The 14,738-nt window shown below is 34.9% G+C and overlaps 1 non-coding gene across 1 annotated transcript; it reads right to left on the minus strand.

Annotated features, from left to right (window-relative positions):
- Positions 1–12,381: 12,381 nt before the first annotated feature.
- LOC121206783 (small nucleolar RNA R71) lies at positions 12,382–12,487 on the minus strand. The gene has a single exon (XR_005901955.1). It is a non-coding gene; the product is annotated as a small nucleolar RNA R71 (small nucleolar RNA).
- Between the last annotated feature and the right edge of the window lie 2,251 nt (positions 12,488–14,738).

A 14,738-nucleotide genomic window follows, 5' to 3' on the forward strand; every position in this document is an offset into this window, starting at 1 on the left:
AGCACCAAACGAATGACACAAGGCATATCTTTGGTGTCATGTCACGCCACGCAAGGGGTGTGGTGCGACACACATCGACGTGCTGCCCAAGTTCATCAGGATTATTTTTGTCTATGCAATCAAACTTATAAGAAGACCTAGGACATGTCGAAGACCTAATTTGGGTTGCCAACACCTCTATAAATAAGACATGTGGGGTTGGATGTAATCAAGTCGTCCTAGATGCCTTCAAAAAACCCTCATAGTTTATAATTAGTTTTAGTTTATTTTCTTTTTGACTTTTTAAATATTTTCTTGTTCTTCTTCTTCAATCAATTTTGATTCAATGACTTGTTTATTAAATTAAAGTATTCAGTTTATATTTTCCTTTTCATTTTTTTATATTGTTATTCCAATTGAGAGATTTTCTACTTCATTTCTCATTTGATACTCAATCTACATGTAGCACCCCTTACCCGTATCCGACGCCGGGATAGGGTTCGAGGCATTACCGGACTTAAATATTCACAACATGCAAAATCAGGCCACAAAATTTTTTCCCAAAATTAAAACATCTCAAATACATGCATATCGTCCTTTATACATGCCTTCGAAGCCTATAAAATGCATCACGGTGGTTCGGGACTAAACCGAGAACTTTCAATAAACTTTTGACAACTTAACTAATTTTCTTGCTTTGGAAAGTCACACGCCCATGTGGGTTGGGCCGTGTGGTCACACACGCCCGTGTGGCTTGGGAAACGCCCGTATCCTCAGGTCGTGTAACTCTTTGTTTATGACGTCAGCCAAACAAATTGATCCACGCGGTTAAGCCACACGTCTGTGTGCTAGACTGTGTCCTCCACACGGCTGCGACACATGGTCGTGTCTCTGCCCATGTGGCCAACACTTAGGCTATTTTCCAAGCCTTATATTGTCCTTAAGGCTATTTTCCAAGCCTTATATTGTCCTTAATTCTTTCCCATACTTTACACATCATGAACCCAAATTATAACATCTATTTAACGGTTAATCGACCTTAAGAAAGATTCAAATAAATAATTTGCATGTTGTCTTACATGTGTTTATTACCCAGCATTTAATCTCTACACATTCTATAATTGTCCATGTTTAATCATTATCAACTTACTACCAGGCCACATATTCATTCCATGGCCACGACCACCTCGAATGGTTCTAGGGCATTCAATGAATACATGTGTCATACTAATTATTCATAGCAACCAATTATAATCACACGACATGCATTAACCCATAGCAGGAATAATTAGGCTTACAAGCCATAACCATAATAAGCCACATCTCATGGTTATATACAATAGATCAATATAAGCCGGTACATTTGGCTAATCATAACAACATCTAATATAAAAACTAGTCCTTATACATGCCACTCACTTGAAAGTGTTTAATACACGTATGACAATACTCTGGAGTTGATAGCTTGATAGTGTGATGCTGCCTCCGACGATCTCCAACCCCGAGCTGACCTGAGAACACTGAGGAAATGGAGAGGAAGGAGTAAGCTTAAAGCTTAGTAAGTCCATATGAAAATAATAATCATTATAACAATATGTTTCCTTTGGCAATCAACCATAATGACACTTTTACTCACATTCTGGTTAAGCTATTTTCTCGAGTCATAGTTATTAATTTATTTATATCTAGAGCTAAGGAAATCTAAATTAAGATCTGTTCATTTTCCCTAAAACTAGACTCATTTATCTTCTTACAATTGAATTTTCAGAATTTTTGGTCTAGCCAATAAGTACAGTTTATTATTCAAATCTCCTCTATTTTGCTTTTTGATAGCTTTGACCTTTCTTCACTAAAATTTATTTATCTCATAGTACAAGACTCAGATAATGTTCCCTCTCTTTCTCCTGAAAGTAGAATCATTAAGGATTTCATTCATATGATTCTTAACTCATAATTATTTTTGTACAATTTATAGTGATTTTTCCAATTTAGAATAGGGGATTCCAAACTCATTCTGACACTGTCTTACAAGAATTCAAATATCTAATCATATGAGATTCCTTTACTAGCAAAATTTTCTTTATCTGAAGCTATACCCAATAAGCTTTAATTTCATATTTTATTCAGTCTCTAACTCAATTTCCACTATTTTTGGTGGATTTTCAAAATTGGACTATTGCTGCTGTCCAAAACTGTTTCAGTGAAAATTCATAGTAACTATCATAAGCTCATTGATCATGGACTCATCATTTCATGAAACCCATATCTCATTACACAATTTAAGTTAACATGATATTACAACACAATTCATAATCATAAGCATAAGGATGGTTCATCTTTCAAACCTTTTTACTTGTTTATCATGTATACACATACATATGCATGAATTTGCTTACTCATCATTTATCACATTTCAATAAGGCATCACTTATAAGTATAATGTACATACCTGTACATATCCGTAGCATATCAATTAACTTTACCTTTACCATCGCGCCCATCTCAGGACTTTTATCGTATTATTCATTATAATACCCGTTGAATTTCTCAGAAATCTCGATGGATAATCCATTTACCGACAAGTCATACAAGTGATCATCTCAAGTACGCACTCCAGCGAACCTCACATCTTACGGCTGGATTACTAGTCTAGGCTAAATCCCCCCATAATATAAACTCATAGAGTATTGTTGGGATTACCAGTCCAGGCTAAATCCCCTACAACGACATATACTCAAATGAGATTGGATCTGAATTACCAATCTAGGCTAAATTCAAATCCTAATCGGATTACCCGTTCGAGCTAAATCCTTAATGCACACATATTCTTCAGGAGGCTCGATCACTCAAGGAACACCCGTCCGGGCTAGATCCTTTTCTATATTTGAGATCAACAGATTAACCGTCCGGGCTAAATCCTTTTCTGCAACACATGCAGGATCTCAAGTCATGTAAGACATGGGTTATCCATAGAATTTCCGTTTTTATTCAACCAAGATTTTCTATTTTCATCAAGTATCTCATTATGCATAGCTAATCATGCAATGTACATCCAATTCAACACATTTCCATGTTTATTTAGACATTAGTCCATGAAATAAACATGGTATTGCATATAATTCTATTTAGGCATTTGTTACAATATATAATCTTTATATCAACTAAATAAATATCCATCAAACTACGCTAACACATCAATTTAAGTTTAAGTATGAACAATAATATCGTTGCACTATCATTGACATATGAACTTACCTCGGTTTCGAGTACAACTATTTATTTTGAGTGTTCAACCTCGTTCTAAGCCCGAATCGTGTTTTCATTGATCTATAATATCACATTTAACCTACTAATTAGTCACATTATTCATATGGGTCCAAAAATCATATTTTTACAAATTTACATTTTGACCCCTAAACTTTCACATATTTGCACTTTTGCCCCAATGCTCATAAAATGATTTTTATTCAATTTCCTTGCATTTCAAGCCAAGCTGAATCATTTTTATAACTATAAGCTGAATCATTTTTATAACTATGGCAGCCTCAATTTCACCAAATCACCTTTTTATGACTAATTTATAACTTTTACGATTTAGTCCTTTCTAAGCATTTTTACCAAAAATCACTTAGCAAAAGTCGTTTATTACACACCGAGCCTTCATATGCTACCATTAAACATCAAAATACATGCATATCATTCATGGGTAAATTTTTAAATATAAACCCTAGCTCAAAATAATGGTAGAAATGAGTAGAGAATGTTACCGGGATTTCAAAAATGTAAAGAACATCAAAAACGGGGCTTGAATGCACTTACTATTGAGATTGGAAGCTTGAAAACCCTAACCATGTCTTCTCCCATGCAATATTCGGCCATAGGTAGAAGATGGACAAGAAATTTGGCTTTTATTTTGTCTTTTAGTCCATTTAATGACCAAAATGCCCTTTTAGTCTTTCTTTGAAATTTTATCCATCCAAGCCCATTTTTTGTCCAAAATTGTAGAACTTGGTCAAATTTCAATTTAAGACCCTCTAATTAAAAATCCAATTCAATTTCATACTAAAAACTTCTAGAACTCATATTTTTTTTAATTTATTCAATTTAGTCCTTAAAGTCTAATCGAGCACGTTAGACATAAATTTCTTCATGAAATTTTCACACAAGCATGTAAACATATCATAGACCTTATAATAATCATAAAATAATTATTTCTACTTCATATTTGTCGTCTCAAAACCACTGTTCCGACTAGGCCCTAATTTGGGATGTTACACCACAATTATTCAAATCTCTGTTCTTCTCCGAATCGATTGTGTTTCTCACATGGTTTGTTCAATCGAAGTTGAGATTATGAATAACATGAGTGGCTAAATCCCTTAGGGGAGATGAATGAGTGGATGGGTATGTGATTAACGGAGGATTTGGGATTTCTCGGGATGGATTAGTTGGTATAAATTATGTGTTCTTAAACGGTTAGGCTTGACAACCCTAATAAGTGATCATAGGCTAGACTAAATTGAAAGATAAGTCGAACCGAGTAAATCATAATTTTCCCTGGTTGAGAAAGTGAGGTCGAAAGATAAATGACCGTCAACCAATCAATTAAGTTAATTAGAGCTGGGAGGTAATAATTGCTTGTTCAGTGGTTAATCTACTCTAAACCCCTAACCTGAAGTTAGTTACAAACCCGGAAGTGAGTTAATCTTCTTGATTGGTTTACCGATTTATTTCATTTATTTATTTATTTATTTTTGTTATTTATTTATTTTTATTCCTCTAAATCTATTTTATGATCCATCATAATATAGGAATTAACTATTACTATCTAGACTTAGTATTGTAAAAAGTATTTTCATTATTTGTTCCATCCTCCCTTGGGTACGATACTTAGAGTATTTTCAAGTATTTCATTGTACAATCTATATTACAATTTGACACGTGCACTTGTGAACATCGTTGTTTTTAATTCTAATATTTTGTGTAATATTGATTCTATAAATGATAACTCGTTTATAGGCGGTCAGGCAGCTGATGTAACATTTGACATGAAAATGTGCTGACCATTAAGGACTTAATTGATTTTTTAATTATTTTTTGAAGGCTTAATTGGTTTTTGAAATTTATTAAAAATTTTATAAAAAATATAAAAAATTATACATAATTATTTAAAAATTATTAAAATGATAATAAAATTTTAAAACTATTAAAATCTGTTATAACATAAAAGACAGAGAATAAAGAACAAAGAGAATGTGAGAGGCAAAGAGAGAGCGTATTTTATTGATCAATCAAAATATTTACAAAGCTTATCCAAAGTTTCTATTTATAAGCATAAGAAGTATAAATGAAGTAGAGATCTACTTCTAATGTCTATTAGAATTTAAAGTACATCAAACCTTATCTTAATCCTGATGGACATCCACTTAATAAGATAGTCATAACACTCCCCCTTGGATGTCCATTGGTAGGTAATGTGTCTCGTTAAAACCTTACTAAGATAAAAACCCCGCAGAAAAAAAATCTTTGTGAAGCAAAAAGAGTACACATATCTATAATACACATAATATGATTTCTCATTAAAAACCTTACCAAAAAAAACCTAACGGGACAAAATCTCGGTTAAGGGAAAAAGAGTACAGTACATATTTACTCTCCCTCATGAAAACATCACATACTTTCTCATATTCTATGTATTTAATCTGGAATACTAGTTTTTCAAATGACTATTTGAATGTATTTGCTAAGAATTTATATCACCATTCTTTTGAAATTCATAAGTGAGAGAAATTTTGGGAGAAATATATTTTGATCTCTTCAGGAGTTTCAACAATAATCATAGCAAACTTTAATCATGATTCTTCTATAAAAACACAAATAGGTATTTTGGATCATTTTATAATCTTCCTTCAACTACTATTTACAACATATGTTCAAATTAATTCAATTCATATAAATGAACAATTTCCCAATAATTTCAATATGCTTCTAGCATCCTAAATCCTTCAAGGATTTTAATATAAATTTTACTATATAGTGGTTCATAAAAGGTTGTAACAACAACCATTAGATGCAAGTTAAATCTTTTATGAATTGTCAAAATAATATACCTAAAGGTTATTGCATCCAGTGTAAAAAAATATTATATCTTTTCATAATCAATTCCAAGACTTAGCGAAAAACTTAATATTTTGATTCCACTTTTGCAAAACTATTTCATTTGCTCCCTCACTGGCTTTATACCTTTAGATATTTGGACTACTAGTCCAAAAACTCCACGAATTTAATTGTACTTGAGTTGTGTGTGTTTCTATTTTAATCAATTTATTCCATATTTATATTTCTCAATAGATTTATTCGAGATTCTCCTTTTATTTCATTATTTCAATAATAATATTACATGCAAAATGTAACGCCCCAATTTTGATAAATTTGTTTCTATGAGTTTTTGATAACAGTGTATCTGCTTCAGTGGTTAAGTGTTCTGGGCGTGTGTGTGAGGTCCCAAGTTCAAGCCTTTCATTTGGCAAATTTTGGCTTTTTCTTGAACTAAGCCTTAACTTCTAGTCAGCCGAATTGTATCAAACTATTTGTAATTTCATATCAGAATGGGCCTGCTGGTTTGGATGTTAGGGTGTGTATTGGTGTGTTTGGGGTCTGGAGTTCGAATCCCTGTGCGAGTAAGAGAGTTTATTTTTGTTCGATGGCCTGTCAGAATTTCAATTGGACCGAAATTTTGAGTAGAAGAGATAATCAAGGGATTTGGGGGGGAGTTATTAGTTTTCATTTTTTTTTCTCCAAAAAAATTTTACGTGCCCTTCCTCCATCTTTCTCTTCCAAAATTCTCTTAAATTTTGCCTTTTTTCTTTTTGTCCTTTTTCCCATTCTTGAGTTTTGATTCTCTTGCGTCGAGGAGTGCATTGGTACGATTTTGGTGAGTAGTTTTGGTGCCTTGAAGTTATGGTTTTTAATATGATAATTGGGTTTTGTTTAGTTAACTGTTTTGACAGCCGAAAATCTGGTGTGAGAGGTTGTTCTAGTGCTGAATTGAAGTGGGAAGCATTCGTGGTTCACAAGGTAAAGGTTTTATGCTCAGAAAGTGTCTAATCCATTTTGGGGTTTTGGTTCAACTTGATCGTTTAAGGGATTAACTGAGTAAAACATGTTTGATTAGAGGTTTGGGTTTGCTCGAGAGTGTTTATACATTGAAGTTGAACCAGGTGTGTACCTGAAAACACAGAAAACAAGAATCGACAAAAGCCGAAAAACCAAACTGTCAACGCCACACGGGCGTGTAGTCGCCCGTGTGGTAGGCCATATGGCAGTACACGGGCGTGTAATCGACGAGCCAGGCTGTGCACACAAGACACGGGCGCATGACACGACCGTGTGACGGCCGGTAAGGCCGTGTTCAACACACGAACTCGATTTATTAGGTCGTGTGGGCCACACGGGTATGTGGGCCCACGTAGGCGTGTGAGATATTGGGCCAGGCCATGTGATCTATATGGCCAAGCCAATTTGGGTCATGTGGGCCACATGAGCGTGTGGGCCTACACGATGAGCCACATAGGCGTGTGAGCCCATTTTTCTGAAATACTCTGAAAGATTGTTCGGGTCACCTAAGTCTACTGGGACCTACTGTAAGGTCGGTAAGAGTTACTTGACCCCTGATTACGTGATCTGACTATGTGATATTTGTGCGCTAGTATGTTACTCCTAGTATGTAGATTGATTTGTATGTATGATCTGTTAATTGCATACTTGCATGTCATGTATTGTATGTTGCATTGCATGGGGTTTGGGTTAATGTATATGGAGGAAGTGTTCTGAAAAGCTCCTAAGCCTGATATCTGGCAGCACAGGTGCAATTATCTAATTATGTACCGCATTTCGGTATAGCATGGTGTGTAGAGATGGGTGGGTCGATTTTATCCCCACATGATGTGTAGGGTTGGACGAAATTGGTGTGTAGAGGCTGGTGGGTAGGACTCTATTATTCTACTTTGTTATGTATGATTTATCTGAGATGGGCTAAGGCCGAGTTCGTATCTGATTCTGTATCTGAGAAGACTAATTTTCACTTTGGTTTTGTAAAGGGTTCAGGCCCGAATTATCTGATATTTGGATATATAACTGGTTTTTTCGGTTGTGTATATTTTCTGTGGGAATTACACACTGAGTTTGTGAAAACTCACCATTTTTCTATTTAATCTATGTAGGTAATCCACAGACTTGATAGGTCGGCGCTAAGGAGGACTCTGCGGTGGCCACACGATTTTTCCCTTTGGACTATTTTTTGTGTACTTATAATTAAATTTATATTTGATGAAAATTTGATGTAATTAAGGCCTTTACGGATTTTTGCTTAAATTGGGATTTTGAAATATTTTATGGTTTTTACTGCTAGTAGTCAAAAAACTCGGGTTTTCAAAATGACTGAATGCCTTACAAAACTACCACGCATAAGAAAATGATTTAAAAGCTTCCGTGAAAAAGCAATATTTTAAATCAAATCAATTAGAACGCATTTTCTCGGACTAGTAATTAGAACATTTTAAGGTCGATGCGGTTTCAAAAACACTCTCATGTGACATTGCCAGATTCGACCATAACGTTCAGGCCGAGTTTGGGGTGTAACATTTAGTGGTATCAGAGCCAGGTTGCTAAACTCAGTTGTGGATTTAGGTTTTAAAAATTGGTTTTAAATAAATGATTTGTAAATAATTTGATATATTTTTGAATAAGTATGTGGTATACCGAGTCTCCAGCGCAGATCCTGTAAGTTTTCTAAACCTCTATTTAGAATTGTCTGAAAGTATGATTAGAATATACTGAAACTACTTTGGATAGTATATTACATGGAAAACACTCTAGGAAGTGTAAACTGAAAACTGTAATGAGACTACGAATCGCGATAATAGACTCTAAACTTCTAAATATTTAAAACTTACCTGTCACGAAAATCACGATCAAGTTTTTGGCGCTGTTGCCTGGGAATTAAGATATTAGGAACGCTCAATTTTTATTACTTTAGCCATTTATTTTTCTTTCAATTTAATTTAATTTAATTTTTTATTATTTATTAATTTACTTTTTATTTCTCTTGGCAGGTTTTTATAGTTTATGACTAGAAGAAACCGTCAGGACCACTACTCTTTGACGAAGAAATCGATCACATAGTTCGCAGAAACCAAAGAGAAATAAGGCGAAGCTTAAGATACACAGAGAACGAGCAAGAGGACGATACTCAACCCCCAACCGAAGAGATGGCTGAAAACCAAGACAATCAGCTACCTCCTGTAATTGCAGTTAATCAAAATCCTGCTCCACACACTATGTATGATTACGCTAAACCTTCTTTAATAGGAACTGAATCGAGCATAGTTAGACCTGCTGTAGCTGCAAATACTTTTGAACTAAAACCTAACACTATTCAAATGATACAGCAATTTGTTCAGTTTGATGGTTTGCAAGATGAGGATGTAACAGCCCGATTTAGGGCCAAAACGGAACAGTGGTTTCCAAACCACGAATCTGAGGTTAAAAAAATTATTTTGATTAATTTTTAGTGTTTATATTATGATTTCATAATCGTGTGAAAATTTCGTTGCGAAATTTTATCGATTGGGTGCTTAATTTGACATTTAGGACTAAATTGAAATAGGTGAAAAATGTGTGTTCTTGTTCATAAAGTACTTGATTGAAATGGGGGTTTTAAGTAGAGGTCCTTAAATGGAAATTATACCATTATACTTTATATGGACAAAAATTTGGACATGGATGGAATTTTTAGAAAGTTTAGTAGTAAGGGCATTTTGGTCATTTGCATAATAAATAAAATAAAATGGGAAAAATAACACAAAAATGTGTTCATCTTCATTTAGCTTGGTCGAAACTTGCATGTTCTCCATACCTAGGGTTTGTTTCAAGCTTTCAAGCTCAATAGTAAGTGCATTCCAGCCCCGTTTTTAATGTTCTTTACATTTTTGAAATCTTCGTAGCTTGGTTTACCTATTTCTACCATTATTTCGAGTTAGGGTTTATGTTTAAAAATTTACCCATGAATGATATGCATGTATTTTGATGTTTTATGGTAGAATATGAATGTTTGAGGTTAGGAGAACGATCTTTTCTAAGCGATTTTTAGCGAAAACGAGCAAAACGGTATAATTGGTAAAAATACCTAATGCTCATAAGTGCATGTTAGAGTGAGAATTTGATGTTGTCATAGAAGAGAAAAATGATCATCATGTCATAAAACATAAGAATAAGGGCTGAAATTAAATTTCCGAGCCTAGGGGCAAAATTGTAATTTCGTAAAAGTTAGGGGGCATAAATGTAATTTTTCCATAATGTGATTTTTGGATTGAAATAAATAGTATGAGTATTAAATGAGCTAAATGTGTTGTTATAGATCAAGAAAGGCGTGGAATCGACCTCGAATGGGGGAAGGAAAAGGTTTTGGACTAAATTGCAAAATTTCCATATTTTGCACCGAGGTAAGTTTGTATGTAAATAATACATTAACTTTATTTACATTTTTATATTTCAGCCTATTATATATATTTTAGCTGATTTTGAAGCATAAATCGACTATTGGAAGAATGGAAATAAGTAATAGAGAGAAAAATCCCGGTTGAACATTCGGAAAGATTGAATAATATAGATGGAGCGTAGCTAGGTCACATATATGGTGCTGAGTGCACATCATGGGTACAAGAGAGCTACGAGATACTATGTAGTAGCTAGGTCACATGTGTGATACAGGATGTTTCCCATGTAGACAAGAGAGCTACGAGAGAGATAAATGTAGCTAGGTCGCATGTGTGATTCCAAGTGAAGGACACCATGTAGACAAGAGAGCTATGAGATAAATTGGCTAGGTCACGTGGGTGCTACTAAGTGTTCACCATGTGTACAAGAGAGCCGAATTATATGAAATATGATGGCGGGGCTGTGTGCTGAAACCATCAAGTATCGAGGATTGATCCGAATTGTTCAACGGGATGGTTTTAAGGTGACATTGTAATCATGGACCTATACTTGTGATGTATGAAATGTGGTGAAAATGAATTGTGATATGCATGTTAAAATGAGGTTAATACAAAGAAAGTGTGAAAGAGTGAATTAACAATAATACTGTTTTGGATAGTCACAGTAATGTGAATTTGAAAAATCACCAAAAATAGTAGAAATTTAATTAGAGGCTGAATGAGATATGAAATTAAATCTTAATTAGTCTATTCCCATGTAAAAGAAACAGAGCAAGTAAAGGAACTCTATATTTTTAGATATTTATATTTGTGTGTGACTCGCTCAGAATGACTATGTGATCCCCTGTTCTAACTTTGAAAAATAAGTAAAAATTGTACAAAACAAATTAAGAAATATAGTTTATATTTCTAGATTCCTTATTGATTCTAGTTTTAAATGAAATAGATTTCATGGATATTTGAATTGTTTACTAGGAGAAATTCAATTCGAAGTGAACAGAGGTTAGATCAGTCGAGCTGTATAACAAGGGAAAATTTAACTAATAAACTGTACTAATTGGCTGGACCAAAAATTCTAGAAAAATTTTAGTAAGAAGTAATATGAGTCTAGTTTCAAAAAAATTTTACGGATTTAAATTTCAAGTTTTTTAACTCAATTTATGATTTATTTAGTGAATATGACGCAGGAGAGATAGCTTGGCCAAAGTGGAGTAAATAGTAAAATTAAAAAGTAGATACACTTGAGTTATTGTGTAAACATATTAAATTCTTTATTCATTATTTATATACTTGCTTACTAAGCTATAAGCTTACTTTCTTTTCTCTCTTTTGTCTTATAGTGTCGTCCAGCTTGCACAGGAGTCAAGGATCGTTGAAGATCTGCCTACGCTATCAATACTTTTGGGTATTTGAACTGAACATTTTGAATTATGGCATGTATAGTAGACTTAGTTATTTTGTTACGTGTCATAATTGTCTAGGTTTAAAATATTAATTATAGTATCTGACCGATTATTTTGTACGAAGCCTTTGAAATTGGCTAGTATTGTTAAAGGCATATGTTATAATGATTCATGATCTAATTGCATGCCATATTTTTGTCTCGGTTTTATTAAATAGTATGTACTATGATTTGTTAATACCTCGTACCCTGTTCCAGCGACAGATACGAGTAAAGGGTGTTGCAGAGGATCCCAATGCTCACTTAGCAAACTTTTTGGAACTATGCGATACATTTAAAATTAATGGTGTTTCTGATGATGCCATTCGTCTTCGGTTATTCCTTTTTCATTGAGGAACAAAGCTAAACAGTGGTTGAACTCGTTACCACGAGGGTCAATTACTATTTGGGAATAAATGACCGAAAAATTTTTACTAAAATATTTTTCGCCGGCTAAAACGGCTAAATTACATAATGATATCTCTTCATTTGTGCAGATGGACTTAGAAACACTCTACGATGCATGGGAGAGATACAAGGACCTTTTGAGAAGGTGCCCTCACCATGGGTTACCGCTTTGGCTTCAGGTTCAAACATTCCATAATGGCTTGAATCCTTTGACTCGACAAATGATTGACGCAGCTGCTGGGGGAACCATCAATAATAAAACACCTGAAGATGCTTATGAGTTTATAGAGGAGATGTCACTGAATAACTATCATTGGCAAGTCATGAGGACTAATCCAACTAAAACAGCAGGCGTTTATAATGTCGATTCTATTACTATGCTGTCAAACCAGGTATAACTTCTAAATAAAAAGATTGTTGGTTTTCTTAGTTCTTCACAGGTTCACCCAATAATGCAGTTCGAAGCAAGTGGAGGTGGAACAAGCCATGCAGAATACCAACCTTATGGCCACAACATGGATAACGAGCAGTTAAATTACATGGGTAATAATCCTCAATCTCAAAACAATTCATATAGTAACACTTACAATGCAGGTTGGAGGAACCACCTAAATTTCTCGTGGGGCGGTCAAGGAAATCAAAGACCACAACATCCTCCGGGTTTTCAACAGCCACCCTATTAACAGAAAAAGAAATTGAACCTTGAAGAGATGCTCACAAAGTTTATCTCGGTGTCAGAAACCCGTTTTCAGAACACCAAAACAGCACTTAAAAATCAACAAGCGTCAATCCAAGGGCTCGAAACTCAGATAGGCCAGCTTTCTAAACTAATCTCTGAACGACCACAAGGTAGCTTACCAAGTAATACTGAACCCAACCCAAGGGAACAGCTCAACTCGATTAATGTTCAAGATGAAGAAGGATTCGTTGAGCCTGAGCCAAAACCGACGCAAGAAACTGTGGTAAGCTGAGGTCAAGGTGAGGTAGGTCATAATAAAAACAAATCATTGAATGTCGAATATAAACATCATGTGCCATACCCCAACGTGACAAGGAAAGACCGCTCAGATGAACAATTTGGTAAATTCCTTAAACTCTTAAAAAAATTACATATTAATTTACCGTTTATTGAAGCTCTATCATAGATGCCAAATGCAATGAAATTTTTAAAGGAGCTTTTAGCAAATAAGCGGAAGTTGGACGAGGCATTGCATGTGGAGCTAAACGCAGTTTGCTCAGCTATTCTCCAAAATAAACTACCCAACAAACTAAAAGATCCAGAGAGTTTTACGATTCCTTGCTTAATTGGTAGTTTAGATGTTAATAATGCATTAGCTTATTTGGGGGCTAGTATTAACGTCATGCCCTACAAAATGTTCAAACAATTAAGTCTCGGGAAACCCAAACAGACTAGGATGAGTATTCAATTAGCAGACAAAACTATAAGATTTTCTAGGGGTATTATTGAAGATGTGCTAGTTAAAATTGATAAATTTATATTTCCCGTTGACTTCATTGTTTTAGACATAGAGGAAGATAGCAACACTCCTTCGATTTTAAGAAGGCCCTTTTTAGCAACTGCTAAAATGATTTTTGATGTTGGCACAGGTCAACTCACACTCCATGTGGGAGACGAAATAATCACCATTCAAGCTCGCAATTCTGGCAACACATCAGAAATTGAAGGTGATCGTTTAACCCATTCTACTAAAACTGACAATATCGTACAACCTACTTTGTAGGAAATGAGTCTGAAGGAAGCACATGAGTCATTCTCAAGCAGTAGCAGAGGACCTGTTCATGGAGATTGAAGGCTACAAATCGAGGAGCTAGATGAATGGCGGACACATAAACCAAGAACACACGATAAACCAGAACTACGCCAGAACGAGCTCAACACATTCCCACATCAACTTAAGGCTGGAGTTAAAGTCTTATTAGATGCCGCAGATCCTCACATTGTCACTACCACACTGAATGAAGAAATTCCTCTTCCGGCACTTAGCATTTTCCCATTTGGTACAGTCGAGGTAAGTCATCCCAAGTTCGGCACTTTTAAAGTAAACAACACCCGTCTAAAACCTTATTTTGATGAGAATGATAGCAGGAATGAGGAGTATAAACTCCTCGAACCCCCATGACCATTCAATGGAGAGGTAAGTCGAGCTTAGACCATAAATAAGTGCTTCTCGGGAGGCAACCCGAGCACTAACTGCATTAACTTCTTTAAATTTTAGTGTTTAACACCTAACTCACTAACGAAGCTCTTAAATATAGGTTTACCACATAGACACGGCAAAGCACACGGGCGTGCTGAGGGCCGTGTGAAAACAGAACAAAGATTTCCCCAACACGGGCTACGATAAATTACCACGACTGTGCAACATGGTCGTGGGCGAACCTGCCAAAATAAC

The sequence above is a fragment of the Gossypium hirsutum genome, chromosome A09 (genome assembly GCF_007990345.1).
Source record: "Gossypium hirsutum isolate 1008001.06 chromosome A09, Gossypium_hirsutum_v2.1, whole genome shotgun sequence".
NCBI classification, from domain to species: Eukaryota; Viridiplantae; Streptophyta; class Magnoliopsida; order Malvales; family Malvaceae; genus Gossypium; species Gossypium hirsutum.